At 43.1% G+C, this 12909-nt stretch overlaps 1 protein-coding gene across 10 annotated transcripts in view; it reads left to right on the top strand.

The window, feature by feature from the left end:
- Window positions 1-1143: 1143 nt before the first annotated feature.
- Window positions 1144-12909, top strand: part of FAM13B (family with sequence similarity 13 member B) — an 84287-nt gene continuing 72521 nt past the window's right edge. For 8 of the 10 annotated variants that reach the window (XM_027546405.1, XM_027546411.1, XM_027546408.1 and 5 more), the window contains exon 1: window positions 7828-8169. The gene's annotated coding sequence lies outside the window, so the exon portion shown is untranslated. Of the gene's footprint in view, window positions 1212-7815; window positions 8170-12909 lie in introns of those variants that run through there. The other 2 variants (XM_027546406.1, XM_027546412.1) reach the window with 2 other exon arrangements.

The following is a 12909-nucleotide window of genomic DNA, read 5'->3' on the forward strand; positions in this document are numbered from 1 at the left end:
GACTTCACTTTCACTTTTCACTTTCATGCATTGGAGAAGGAAATGGCAACCCACTCCAGTGTTCTTGCCTGGAGAATCCCAGGGACGGGGGTGCCTCGTGGGCTGCCGTCAATGGGGTTGCACAGAGTCGGACACGACTGAAGCGACTTAGCAGCAGCAGCAGCACTATAACACTTCTCCCCTGCTTACACAATTTAGTTTCTCTCTCACTAGGTATAAGGCAAATCGTTATTCCCTTGTCTTTAATGGAAAAGACCAGTCAGGTGTAAACTATAAAAATGTGGTTGCAGTTTGATTGCAATGTGCAAATATTTGGGCTATCAGTTTGCCACAGAAGGTGTGGTCCTCATGAAAGGAGTTTGAGGAGCCAGGCTGGTCAGATGGTATGAAGGCTCAAAAATGTAAGGCCTCTAAGGAAGAGGTAGGGTATGCAGTATGGGAAGACCTTCCTACTTGAGTTTCTGGCTAAAGGGGCAACAGAAGGCCCCCGGTATTGTAAAGGCCCCAGTCTTTTTTCTTTCCTTTATGTGGATGTAGGGAGAGGGAAGAGGAGAAAGGAATATTCTTTATTTTTTCCTTTTTAAACAATGAAAGTTCCAATTGTGGAAAGAAAATCTAGTTGACTATAGGAATTTAATCAAGAAACCAAAACAATGTAGTCTTATAGATGATGATCTCAGTGACTTATACAACTGTCATATACTGAACTCTGAGATATCAGGCCAAAAATGTGGACTTGGCAAAGATGAGAGTTACTGTCAATTGTTCCAGCTCCCCAAACTGGATGGCATCAGTGGCTGTGTGAGTGATACAGAAGTTCAAATCAACATCATGCTAACTTCGGTTCTATTCTGAAAACATTCTATTTCAGATATATGTAAAAGGAAGCTTTTTCAGGGCAGAGATCATGGTTATATCCCGCAACACAGTGCCTGGTCTTTAATAGTTGCTCAGGAAATATGTGGTGAATAAATAAATGCACAAAGGTTACTCTGGGTTGCTAAGATCAGAACAGTATTTGCCATTATTTTGGATTTGGCGTGGGATTCGTACACCCTGGAACAGTTTCTTCTTTTTTCAGCTAGTAACATTTTTTTTTTGTTTATGAAGAACAAGCATACTTGCGCACTGGCACAGTGGTCCTGGGGAAGGGGGCACAGACAGACTTCCACTGTATTCTTTAGACGACCCAGCAATACCACTCTCTAATGGTGAGTGCTTCTTTATCAGAAGATTTAAATTTTCTTGGGGGAGAGGGGAGAGGTTTAGCCTTTTCTTTTTTTCCCAGCAGAGATGAATACTTCAAGAACAAAAGAATGAATTGGCCAAGTTTGATTGAATTTGATGGCATTTTACTGCTCTGGGGGAGTCAGGGTAGTTACAACCTCATCTCCCTGTGCAGTAGCTGTTCCCACACACAAAACTGCAAGTATCTTCTCATTCTTATCTACATGTATGTCTAATTCTCTTAGTGGGCACTGTAAATATGCTTTTAATTAGGGAGGAGGTGTGCTTGTATTTATTGTAATTCTCAAGGTACAAAAGATGTAAAAACAGTATCAAGAGTTTGGGAGTTTTGGGTGGTGCTTGGTTTTCATTTAAAAATAAACAGACAAGTATTTAGCGACTTCTGCTAAGGAAAATTTCCACAGAGGGCCTCATCCCTGACAATAAAAACCCAGATATGGTGGCAAAACATTTCCAGACACTTCTTTAGGTCTCTGAAAACAGTATAGGAGAGAGGAGTCAAAAACCTGTAGTATACACTTTTATGTATGCCAATTTATTTCAGTATTCTTCTTCCTGTTCTACCAATGGGGCTCTAAGGTACGTTTAGGTTAAGCACCTTGACCAGAGTCACATGACTAGTAAGGACAGGGCTAGAACTCAAATGTAGGTTTTCTTATTACAAGGTCAATGGTGTTATTCCAAGGCCAACATTCGTAAGTATTCAATGTTTGTTGTGTCCATTTATAAATAATATCACTGGTAGGGGAGAAGATGATTGGACATGTCTCCCTGGGTCTTGCTGGCTAGTGTGGCTCAGTTTCTTAAGACCATTGTACTAAAAAAGATGATAGCAGCCTTGACTGAACAAATGTTAATTGATATGATAGTACTCAAATAGCCTTGGTCAAAGATGAGATCAGTAAGGGTGAGGAGGGCACCTGAATAATGAACGTTTCCTTATTGATAGCACAAGAGATGGACTCACATCTTGCTACATCTAAAAGAGCCAAATTTAATCAAACTAATCCAGGTAGGGTTGGAACGGTAGGCAGGAAAGAAGACCATTTGCATTCACTTTGAGTAATAAGGGTATCTGTTGTAAAGTGACTACAGAGAGCTACTCCCTGACTTCAAGTCTCATCTCAGTGACACTGGTGACATGGGGGAGGCACACATGCTGAAGTCTTCCTGCGTATCTAGGACATCGTCTGGGGTTGCAGGAAATATATTTCTTTTATAGGGATGTGACCCATGACTTGACTTCTGAGAAGCATAAAGCCTCTGATCAGACCAGCTGGGTAAAATGTTTGTTTCCTTGGGCTATAAAAGTCATCTTGCAAAGAAATAACTAAAAAAACAAAAAAACCCCCCAAAACTCAACTCAAGTAATAATTTTCCTGGCAGGCCTAACCTTCAGGAGAAATCTTGGAAATATACCAGTCACTTCTTATCTTGGCCAAACAGCTATCTGAAATGCTGTTTCTAACACTAGTTATATATTAAATTGTGACCTCTACCCCTACCAGTAAAGCATTTGTAGGAGAAATGAAGAAAAAGTGATATAATCTTAAAGTAGTCTCTTAGTGACTGCCAAATGTAGACATTCTATTTGTTATAAGATATTAAATCTGAAGTTATGTTATCAGTCAGATGATTCTTTGTTGTGGAGAAGGCTGTCCTGTGTGTGGTTAGGATGTTCAGCAGCATCCTTGACCCCCATCCACTGGATGCCAAAAGTACTTCCCAGGTTTTTTTCCCCCCAATAATTTATTTATTTATTTTATTTATTTTTTTCCCCCAATAATTTATTTATTTATTTATTTTGTGCTGGGTCTTCGTTGCTACTCCCACGCTTTCTCTGGCTGCAGTGAGTGGGGCTACTCTTTATTGGGGTGCATGGGCTTCTCTCTCTGGTGGTTTTTCTTGTTGGGGAGCATGAGCTCTAGAGCATGGGCTCAGTAGTTGTGGTGCAAGGACTTAGTTGCTTCACAACATGTGGAATCTTCCCAGGCTAGGGACTGAATCTGTGTCCCCTACATTGGCAGGATTCTTATCCACTCACCACCAAGTAAGTCTGAGTACCTCCTGAGTTTTGACAACCAAAAACATCTTCAGACATGGCCATAAAAATTATCCCCAGTTGAGAACTACTGCTTTAACCAAAGCACTGGAGCTTGTGGTAAAGAATCTGCCTGCCATTGCAGGAGACTCAGGAGACATGGGTTTGATCCCTGAGTTGGGATCCTTTGGGAGTAGGAAGTGGCAACCCATTCCAGTATTCTTGCCAGGAAAATCCCATGGACAGAGGAGCCTGGTGGGTTACAGTCCATGGGGTTGCAAGGAGTCAGGCATGACTGAGCATGCTTGCACCAAGGTATTGCAGAGAAAAAAAACCTCTTTCCTCCCCTCCAAAAAAACTCTAAAGTGAATTCTGAAATGGACTATCCCTAGAAATGAGAGGATTCAGACAAAATTACGAGATGAATCTAAAAACTCACAAGTTGTGAAAGGTCAGGTGAGACTTACTGAGTGTTGTTTTGGAGACTGTTGCTGGTATGCTATGACTCTTAGCATAGATGCCTGCCTGCCTCTTACCTCAAGCTAAGTGAGAGGGATCTTCAGTGGAACTACTCAAAGTACTTGAGCTGTGTCTCTAGCAGTTAAAGGAAGCATGGTAGACTTGTGGTTGTCTCCTGCCTGAAAAATAGAGGACAAGAGACAGGCTGGGCTGACAGCTGGGCTGGTAGCTGTTCTGGCAGCAAAGAGGAACGCTGAAACTGCACTGGAATTAGCCTATTTTTCCAAGTTTGTTTGGGCAAGAAGTACGTGAGAGCTTCATGTGGACCAGGTGTGTGGACCTTACAAAGTTGGACTAGCCTAAACAGTGCCATCAGAAAAAAGCTCCCCCTCCTCCAGACACCTTACTTCTATTTGGAAAATACTCCCACTAATTTGGTTTGGACCAAACACTTTACTGCCACCTACTGGAAAATTGTCAAAATAAATATACAAATCCACAAGGATGATGTGAATGGCATTCCCTCCGGTAAGAAGTGTATAACCTTGCACAATGTGGGGTGGTCCCAGAGCCACTTACAAATGGGCCAGTGTAAGAGCTACCTTAGATCCTACCTGACAGGGTCCTAACTGAGAAAAACAGTTTCAAGAGACAAGAAGTTGGAGGTGGGCTTCCATGGTGGCTTAGATGGTAAAGAATCTGCCTGCAATGTGGAGACCCAGGTTCGCTTCCTGGGTCAGGAAGATCCCTTGGAGAAGAGAATGGCTACCCACTCCAGTATTCTTGCCTGGAGAATTCCATGGACAGAGGAGTCTGGCAGACTACAGTGCATGGGGTCCAAAGAGTGGGACACGACTGAGTGACTAACATTCACTTTTACCAGATTCTTAGGGATGGAAAGAGAGAGTAAAGAACTGCCAGAATAAAACGCTTTTGTTCAGATCAAGGTTACTGTGATAACCACCAAAGAATGGAGATGGTAGTGGTTTCTGAAAACCATCAAGCATCCATTAGAAAAAAAGGCAGCTTTAATCACCTGCCAGGCCCAGAGTGTGAAACCACCACATGGAAGTAAAAGTTACAGATTTTCCTGCTACCCAATCTTTCCTCTCTCTTCTTCCCTTTCTTGGTTTGTAAGCTGGGAGAGAACAAGAAAGACCAGGCATAATGCCTCTGCAGGGCAAGCAGTGAGCCAGCTATCCTAAGACCGAAAAGATTCACTCTTTTGTGACTCAATGACCACAAGACTTTCTATTCCTAATAGGAACCACAGAACTCATGGAACCTGAGTCAGGTATATGACAGATCGACTCCACTGCACAGGTTTAAAGGGATGATGAAATTTAAAAAGAAAGCTCTTTTGTTCTGTTTTTTAAAGTTATACCCCTAAACTCTGTATGTTGAACATATTGATTACTTAAAGTAGGATCTGGAAAAGATATCTTCCAAGGACATGCTCTTGAGTGTTATGGGGAAAATGGTCTTTGAATCAGTTCATTTGTTGACAGCCCATACTTTGGGAGTAGGGCACATGAGCATGCAAGGGACTCTGTGTCATCTGGGAGCTTGCAGTCTTGGGTTTCATACTCAGAGTAATGTAACTATTAATGTCAGTTATGTCAACAAGAGCCTGTGTTGCATAGGCAGAGCAGGTTCAGGAGGGTTTTTCCTCTAATGATTTCCTCTCCTATGAATTTTTTACTCACTTATGATTAAGCTTTAGAAGCAATCATGTTGCCCCCGTTCTTCAAGCATGGAATCACAGGTAAAGCTTCCATTTAAGATATTTAAAGAGAGGTGCAAGACTGAATGCATATAGGCTGCATCTTGATTGGGCTGCTTTGAAACCAGAATCTGCCTGGCCCTCAATTTGGCAGATTCAGACACTTATATTTCAATTTACTCAGGCTAAATTAGGCTCTGGGAATTTAACTTGGATAAGACAACTTCATAATTCACCCCAATGAATGGAAGTTGATTTATGAACCATGATGTGAATATACTGAGAAAAGCTGTATTGCTAGTGTCACTAGTACCAGTCATGTGCTTTGGACAATTGCTTCTTACTGGGTTTGTTGATTTAGTTGAGATTTCCTAAGTGATGGGAAGATTACCTGATGAGTGTGGAATCAGAGCATGGGTATTTGTGTGTTCTTAAAGGCTAGCTTTAACTTGTTTATTAGGATATAAACTCAATGACAGGGCTCTTATTTTCTGATGTATTCTAAGAGACTAAAATATAATAAGCATTCAGTATTTGTTGAGTGAGTGACTGAATCTGACCTAAGTTTTTTTAAACTGTTCTGTTAATGGATGGGTTATTGGTCCTGGTCATTAAAATCATAGCCTCTCTCCTAGACAGAGAGCCCACTGCTGCTGCTGCTGCTAAGTCACTTCAGTCGTGTCAGACTCTGTGCGACCCCATAGACGGCAGCCCACCAGGCTCCCCCGTCCCTGGGATTCTCCAGGCAAGAACACTGGAGTGGGTTGCCATTTTCTTCTCCAATGCATGAAAGTGAAAAGTGAAAGTGAAGTCGCTCAGTCGTGTCCAACTCCTAGCGACCGCATGGACTGCAGCCCACCAGGCTCCTCTGTCCATGGGATTTTCCAGGCAAGAGTGCTGGAGTGGGGTGCCATTGCCTTCTCCCAGAGAGCCCACAATACATTCTTATTCAGATTCTGTAGGTTCTAGACTCTTCATGGACCCCACCCCTCTCTTATGACAGCATCAATTGGGCATGTGACACTTAGGTGACAGATGGTTTATTTTACTCTAATGAAATTTGGGAGCCACCCTGTTCTTTATAACACATTTACAGATCATCTCACAGAGTGACTTTTCTTTTTTGTTGTTCCTTTTTTTTTCTTGGCCAATCTTGTTCCAAGTTCTAAGAGGTTTCTTCTTTTACATTTTCTGGGTTTCTGACTTCCAGCTCAGGCAGGTAGGGTAAAACTGAATTGTAGTGGTTTATATTTTCACAGGGGCCTCTCAGATGGCTCAGTGGTAAAGAATCTACCTGCCAATGCAGGAGATGCAGATTTGATCCCTGGATCAGGAAGATCCCCTGGAGAAAGAAATGGCAACCCACTCCAGTATTCTTGCCTGGGAAATCCCATGGACAGAGGAGCCTGGTGGGCTACAGTGCATGGGGTCGCAGAGTCCGACACGACTTAGCGACTAAACATTTTTACTGACACCCAGAGTTCTTTGTGCGGGAGTGATCTACCTACCGGCTATCAAGGAATCTAAAGGCAGAAAACTGCGTTTTACTCAAAGCCCTTAACAGACTAAAGCAAAAAAAAAAGAGAGAGAGAGAGACCGGCTGAATATTCATACCTTTGTGAAGGCGGTATGAAGGAAGGAACTGCACGGTCGATCTGGGTGGCTATGCAAGCAAGTCCAGATTTCCTAGGCTCAGAGAGCTCCTCATTCTTTCTGCCTTTCAGCTCTGCCTCTCAAATTCTGGATCAGTATAGGAAACTCTATGTAAGCATATGGTCTCTCGACTTTCATATTCCCCGATGCTTTCGGCACCAAAGGCATCTACATTATCTCTGGAGTCTAGGTCGTGTCCTTAGGTGAAGAGAAAGGGTGCGGGCGGACAAAGTCCCCAGTTTAATCTCCATCGCTGAGAAAGAGAACGTGAGTCACCGCTTCAATTTGCCCGGAGGTTTTCTGTTCAAGTCTCCGCGCTCCTCACCTAGATAAGGGTACCCGGGTTTTTCTGGTTTCCTGCAAAGTGGCATGTTCCCTCTGCAGAGACCAGGAGTGACCTCGGGCTGCGGAATTTGCCCTTCATGACTCCTACGTCCCCTCCCCACTTTCCTCTTCTTTCCAACCTCTCCAGACTGAGGACCCCTAGACATCTCCCTCGGGTCCGCGCCCTGCTTCTCAACTCTTAACTCAGGGCCCAAATTTGGAGTGAGGGAACCCCCTTCACCCCCTACCCGGGCTCTTAAGTGCACAGACTTCAGAACTGCACCCAGCGTCTGTGGCGGGGGGGGGGGGTCCCCAGCTTTCACTGCGCACTCGCCCCGCCCCCGCCCGCGGGCCCGCCCCGCCCCCTCCCACGCACGTCACGTCCGGCCCGGCCCCATCCCGCCCTGCGCCCTGCGCCCTCCGCCCTCCGCTCTCCTCCGCTTGCTGTTAGGGAGGCTCTGCGCCTCAGTCGCTGCCTCCGTGGCCGCTCCCGCCCCGTCTTCCGCGTCTCCGCCGCCGCCACGGCCGGGGGCATCCGGGGGTCGCCTACCGGGCTGGCCCCGAGCCACAGTCGTCGCCTCAGCCTCCCGCCAGTGGCCGCCACAGGAAGAGGCTCGCCGGTCGCGGAGTCACTTGGGGCCTCAGTTCTCGCCCTCTTGCAGTCGCCGCAGGTCCTGGAGAAGCGGCCGCGGCCGGGGAACGGGGCGTCGCGGTTCCAAGGGTAGGTGAACGGGCGGGTACCCCTATCTGCGCATGCGCCGGTCCCGTAGCCGCGGCCCTCACCCCTCTGCCGCCCCCCGGCGCCGTGTCCCACTCGCGCTGGGTTCTAGGGCTTTGCCCCTCTTGGTGCGTGGGAGACCGGGCAGAGCCCTAAAGGTGCGTCATTCGTAGAGAGGGCCCCCTTTCTCCTCTAGCAAAATACGGTGAAGCTGTGCCCCTGGCTTCCAGGGGGTGTGGCAGTCTTCGATATTTTCAGCCGCTGCGGTGCGCGTGAGCGGGTGTGAGTTCTCACCTCCTAGCTCCCGCTAAGTGGAAGCCACAGCTACCTACGCTTGTTTGCTAGCCTCCCCTGCACACCGGACCTGCGCCGCCTCCCTACCCTTTTCCTTCGTGCTGGGCAGTGAAGTTGATGCAGAAAAAAAAAAGTGTGGTTTAATCCGGGCTCTATTGCGCCCCTTTTTAAGATCACGTGAGATGAGTGGTTGCTTACTTCCTTAAATCGTTCGAGAATATAGCCAAAATTGGGCTGTTGGTGCACTGGGGACTTGTCTAGAATGCACTCTGCATAGACCAGGCTAGGGAGGGTATAGCACTGTCTCAGGGCGCCTGGTTTCCTAGATAAGGTAATGGGAAATTCAGTCAGTTGACACACATGCCCAGTGGGAAGTTGGTATACTTCAATTAAATGTCAATTAAAAACCAAACTGACATTTCATTCGGCTCCCCATTATGCCGTCTGATCATTGAAAAAAGTACCTACGATTGGGCACTTACCTTATTTTCAAGTTGATGATAATCTAAAAATGGCAACTGGGACCTCAGTAATGCAGATTACGAAGGCTAAATAACTGAGGTGCACTTACCTTAAAAGGCGGGCATTAAAGGGTGGTGTTGAATTACTGACTTTCTGGGTTAATGTGGGGCTGTGTCTTCAACTTTCGTTTTTGTAACCTTGCATGCAATACTTGATGGCCTGGGTGTCTCTCAGGTACTGTGCTTTTAGTAAGTGCCCGTACTTGTTGAATGGAATTAATGAACTGCTTCTCATTTGTATATCTGTCGGTAGCTTCTTACTTTCTTAATCTCTGCTTCTTCTAAAATTTGGGCCGTATTTTCAACGATTTAATTGTGTTACCGGTTAGGGATCTGGGACACTTCTTAAATTCTGGGAAAGATGTAGAAAGGTTTATCAGTGTCGTAAAATTCTTCCTTAGGTGAAGTAAATGTTACGTTGTATATGTGTTTTAAACTACATATATACTGTTTTATTTTTTGGTATTAATATGAGTATAGAATTCTCGCATTTTCTATGTCTTTAAAATTTTATTTATTTAAAAAATTAGTAGGCTATTTTTAGAGAAGTTTTAGGTTCACAAAAAAATTGATCATAAAGTACAATTTTGCTATATATATCTTTTCTCCTGAACACAGTTTTCCCTACTCTTTATTGTTTTTATTAGAATGCCGTTTGTTTTAGGACAGAGATAATGACTGAAATGAGTGTATTGTGCCATGTCAGTTTCCCCCACCAATAAAAGAGCTATTTTTATTATCATCTATGAATAACCTCAGTCTGAGCATGGCTTCCCTTGTTTAGTTGCTAAGTCATGTCTGACTCTTTCGACCCTATGGACTGTAGCCCACCAGGCTCTTCTGTCCTTGGGATTTCTTAGGCAGGAATACTGGAGTGGGTTGCCAAAGCCCCTCCCTCTTTGTTGTACCCTGACTTTAATATTGGAGAACATAATAATATAAATTGTAGCTATATTTTGAAAAAAATTGTAATAAATGTGTATAATGTAAAATTTACCATTTCAACCATTTTTAAGTGTACAATTCAGTGGCATTAAGTACATTCTCAGTGTTGTACAACCATTGCCTTCATGGGTGCTCAGTTGTGTCCAATTGTTTGTGACCCCATGGACTGTAGCCCTACAGGCTCCTTTGTTCATGGGATTTCCCTGGCAGGAATCCTGGAGTGGGTTTCCTCCTCCAGGGGATCTTTTAAACCCAGGGATTGAACCTGTGTCTTCTGTACTGAAGGCTGATTCTTTACATTGTAGGCTGAGCCACTGGGGAAGCCTTTGTGCAACCATTGTTAGTTTCCATTTCTAGTGCTTTTTCATCATTCCAAACAAACTGTAGGCAGTAATTCCCCATTCCCGCTTCCTTCTAGCCCCTGGTAACTGCTCTTCTTCTTTTTGTCTCTATAATTTGCCTATTCTAGGTACCTTACATAGGTGGAATCAAATAGCATTTGTCCTTTTTTTGTGTTTGGCATATTTCATTTAGTACGTTTTTCAAGGTTCATTCATATTGTAGTGTGTATCAGAATTTCCTTCCTGTTTAAGATTGGATAATATATTCCATCGTGTGTATGTATACAACATTTCGTTTATCCATTCATCTCTTGATCAGTATTTCGATTGTTTCTACTTTTTGGCTTTTGTGAGTAATGCTGCTATGAACATTGGTGTACAAGTATCTGTTTAAGTTCTTGCATTTGTCACTCCTAGGTATATACCTAGGAGTGAAGTTGCTGATAATTCTGTGTTTAACTTTTTGAGGAACATCTAAACTGTTTTCCAGAACTGCTGCACCATTTTACATTCCCATTTAGCAATGCACAAGGGTTCCAGCTTCTCTCCATCTCTTCAGCAGTTGTTACTTCCCTTTCTTTGTTTGTTGGTTTATTTGGTAATAGCCATCCTAATGGGGGTGAACAGGTATCTCATTGTGGTTTTGATTTGCGTGTCCCTAAGACTGATGCTGAACATTTTTCATCTGTGTATCTTTGGAGAAATATGTTTAAGCCCTTTGCTCAATTTTTAAAATTGACTTTGTTTCTTTGTTTGAATTACTTTGAAAAAGTCATTTTGTAAATGATTTAAATATTTTATCTGAAAACTTTAATGGTTCTTAAAAATGAAGTACTGAAATTAAAAAAAATAGAAATTGGGGAATTCCCTGGTGGTCCAGTGATTAGGACTCTGTGCTTCCACTGCAGGAGGCATTGGTTCGATTCCTGGGTGGGAAACTAACATCCTACATGCCACAAGGCACGGCCAAAAAAAAAAAAAAAGGAGGGGGGAGAATTTCTGTTTACAGATGGATAAACAGGGAAGAGATTTTTCATCTGAAAAAGGTTTCCAATTATTTAGTAAGTCACACTGCATTAAAAAGATCTCAGTTAGGTATATATCAAGATGGAGAACTTACTTGTATAACCTCAGCATTACAAAAGTGATGCATTAAATGAAGATCCTGTCCTCTCCAGTGAGTAGGGTTAATGCTCTTAAACTTTCCTTTCTTTATATTCTGTTAACACAGCTAGGAGCAGAGGAGGGGATTACTGGGTGGAGAAAAAGAAAGTGTAGTATGTACACATGAACTTGACCTGAAACAATGTTCTCCAAGTGATGCAGTAGGCTCCTATGTGGGGTGGTTCACTTTGGGACGTAATAGAAGAGCTGACTTTGATTGGAAATGGGAATAATGAAGGATTTTTAAAATAGAATGTAATAAAGGTGGGTTTAATGCACCAACTCCCAATCACATAGTACACTGTAACTGTACTGTAAGTCACTTCAGTTGTGTCCGACTCTGTGTGACCCCATAAACGGCAACCCACCAGGCTCCCCTGTCCCTGGGATTCTCCAGGCTAGAACACTGGAGTGGGTTGCCATTTCCTTCTCCAGTGCGTGAAAGTGAAGTCGCTCAGTCATGTCCGACTCTTAGCGACCCCATGGACTGCAGCCTACCAGGCTCCTCTGTCCATGGGATTTTCCAGGCAAGAGTACTGGAGTGGGGTGCCATTGCCTTCTCCACATAGTACACTAGATAGGTACGAATTGTAATGGTATGAAGGATAATTCATTATCAGATTTATTTATTCACTCACTGGATATTTTTCTTTTTCTAAATGTAAGCTACACGAAGGAGCAAAACCAGAGCAGTTACTTGATCATAGTTGTATAACCGTACATTTATTAAACATTGAATTATGCACTTGAAAAGAGTGAATTTTATGATATGTAAATTATACCTTAATAAAGCTGTTTTTTTAAAAAAGCAACCCACCAGTGGACTCTAAGGAACTTATATATTCTCTTGGGGGAAAGAGACTTTAAACAGACACGGAAGGGGATATATAATAAAACTTATGATGATTGTTTTAGAGCCGAGGAATAACGTGCCCTAAGAAAATTAACAGGGGATATCATTAGGTTAGATGGGTTGGAGAACCCCCTCCAAGAATGAGACTTGAGTAAGAGTGGAAGATGAGAAAGAGGAAGTAAGGGACAGTGTTTGGGGTAAATGAACCAGCATGTATAAAAGTCTTAGGTTGAGGGATATGCAGTGGGTTGACAAGATAATTTAATGAAATTTATTAGATTTCTACTAGAGAAGTAAATACCCTAAATCTTTTTGGTTGGGTTTTTACCTAACTTCAGTATATTTTTTCTTTTGTATATGATGTGTAATAATTCTATTCTCTGTGGTTTTAAGCATTTTTCAGAGAAATGTATGTCTGGTTTCTATTATTGCCCTTTTCTGAAATGGAAAAATAGAAAAACTTGAATTGTTTACTTAAAATATGTATTTTTGTTTTTGTGTAGCAGGCTGCTGTTCCTTGTAATTGAAAAGGAAAAGTGAAAATAAAGCTCATATCACTTGCTGATTGACATAGTAGGTGCTTCATATTTGGGGGAAAGACTAGGGGGAGGTCTTTTGGATACCA

Source organism: Bos indicus x Bos taurus, chromosome 7 (assembly GCF_003369695.1).
Source record: "Bos indicus x Bos taurus breed Angus x Brahman F1 hybrid chromosome 7, Bos_hybrid_MaternalHap_v2.0, whole genome shotgun sequence".
In the NCBI taxonomy this organism is placed as follows: Eukaryota; Metazoa; Chordata; class Mammalia; order Artiodactyla; family Bovidae; genus Bos; species Bos indicus x Bos taurus.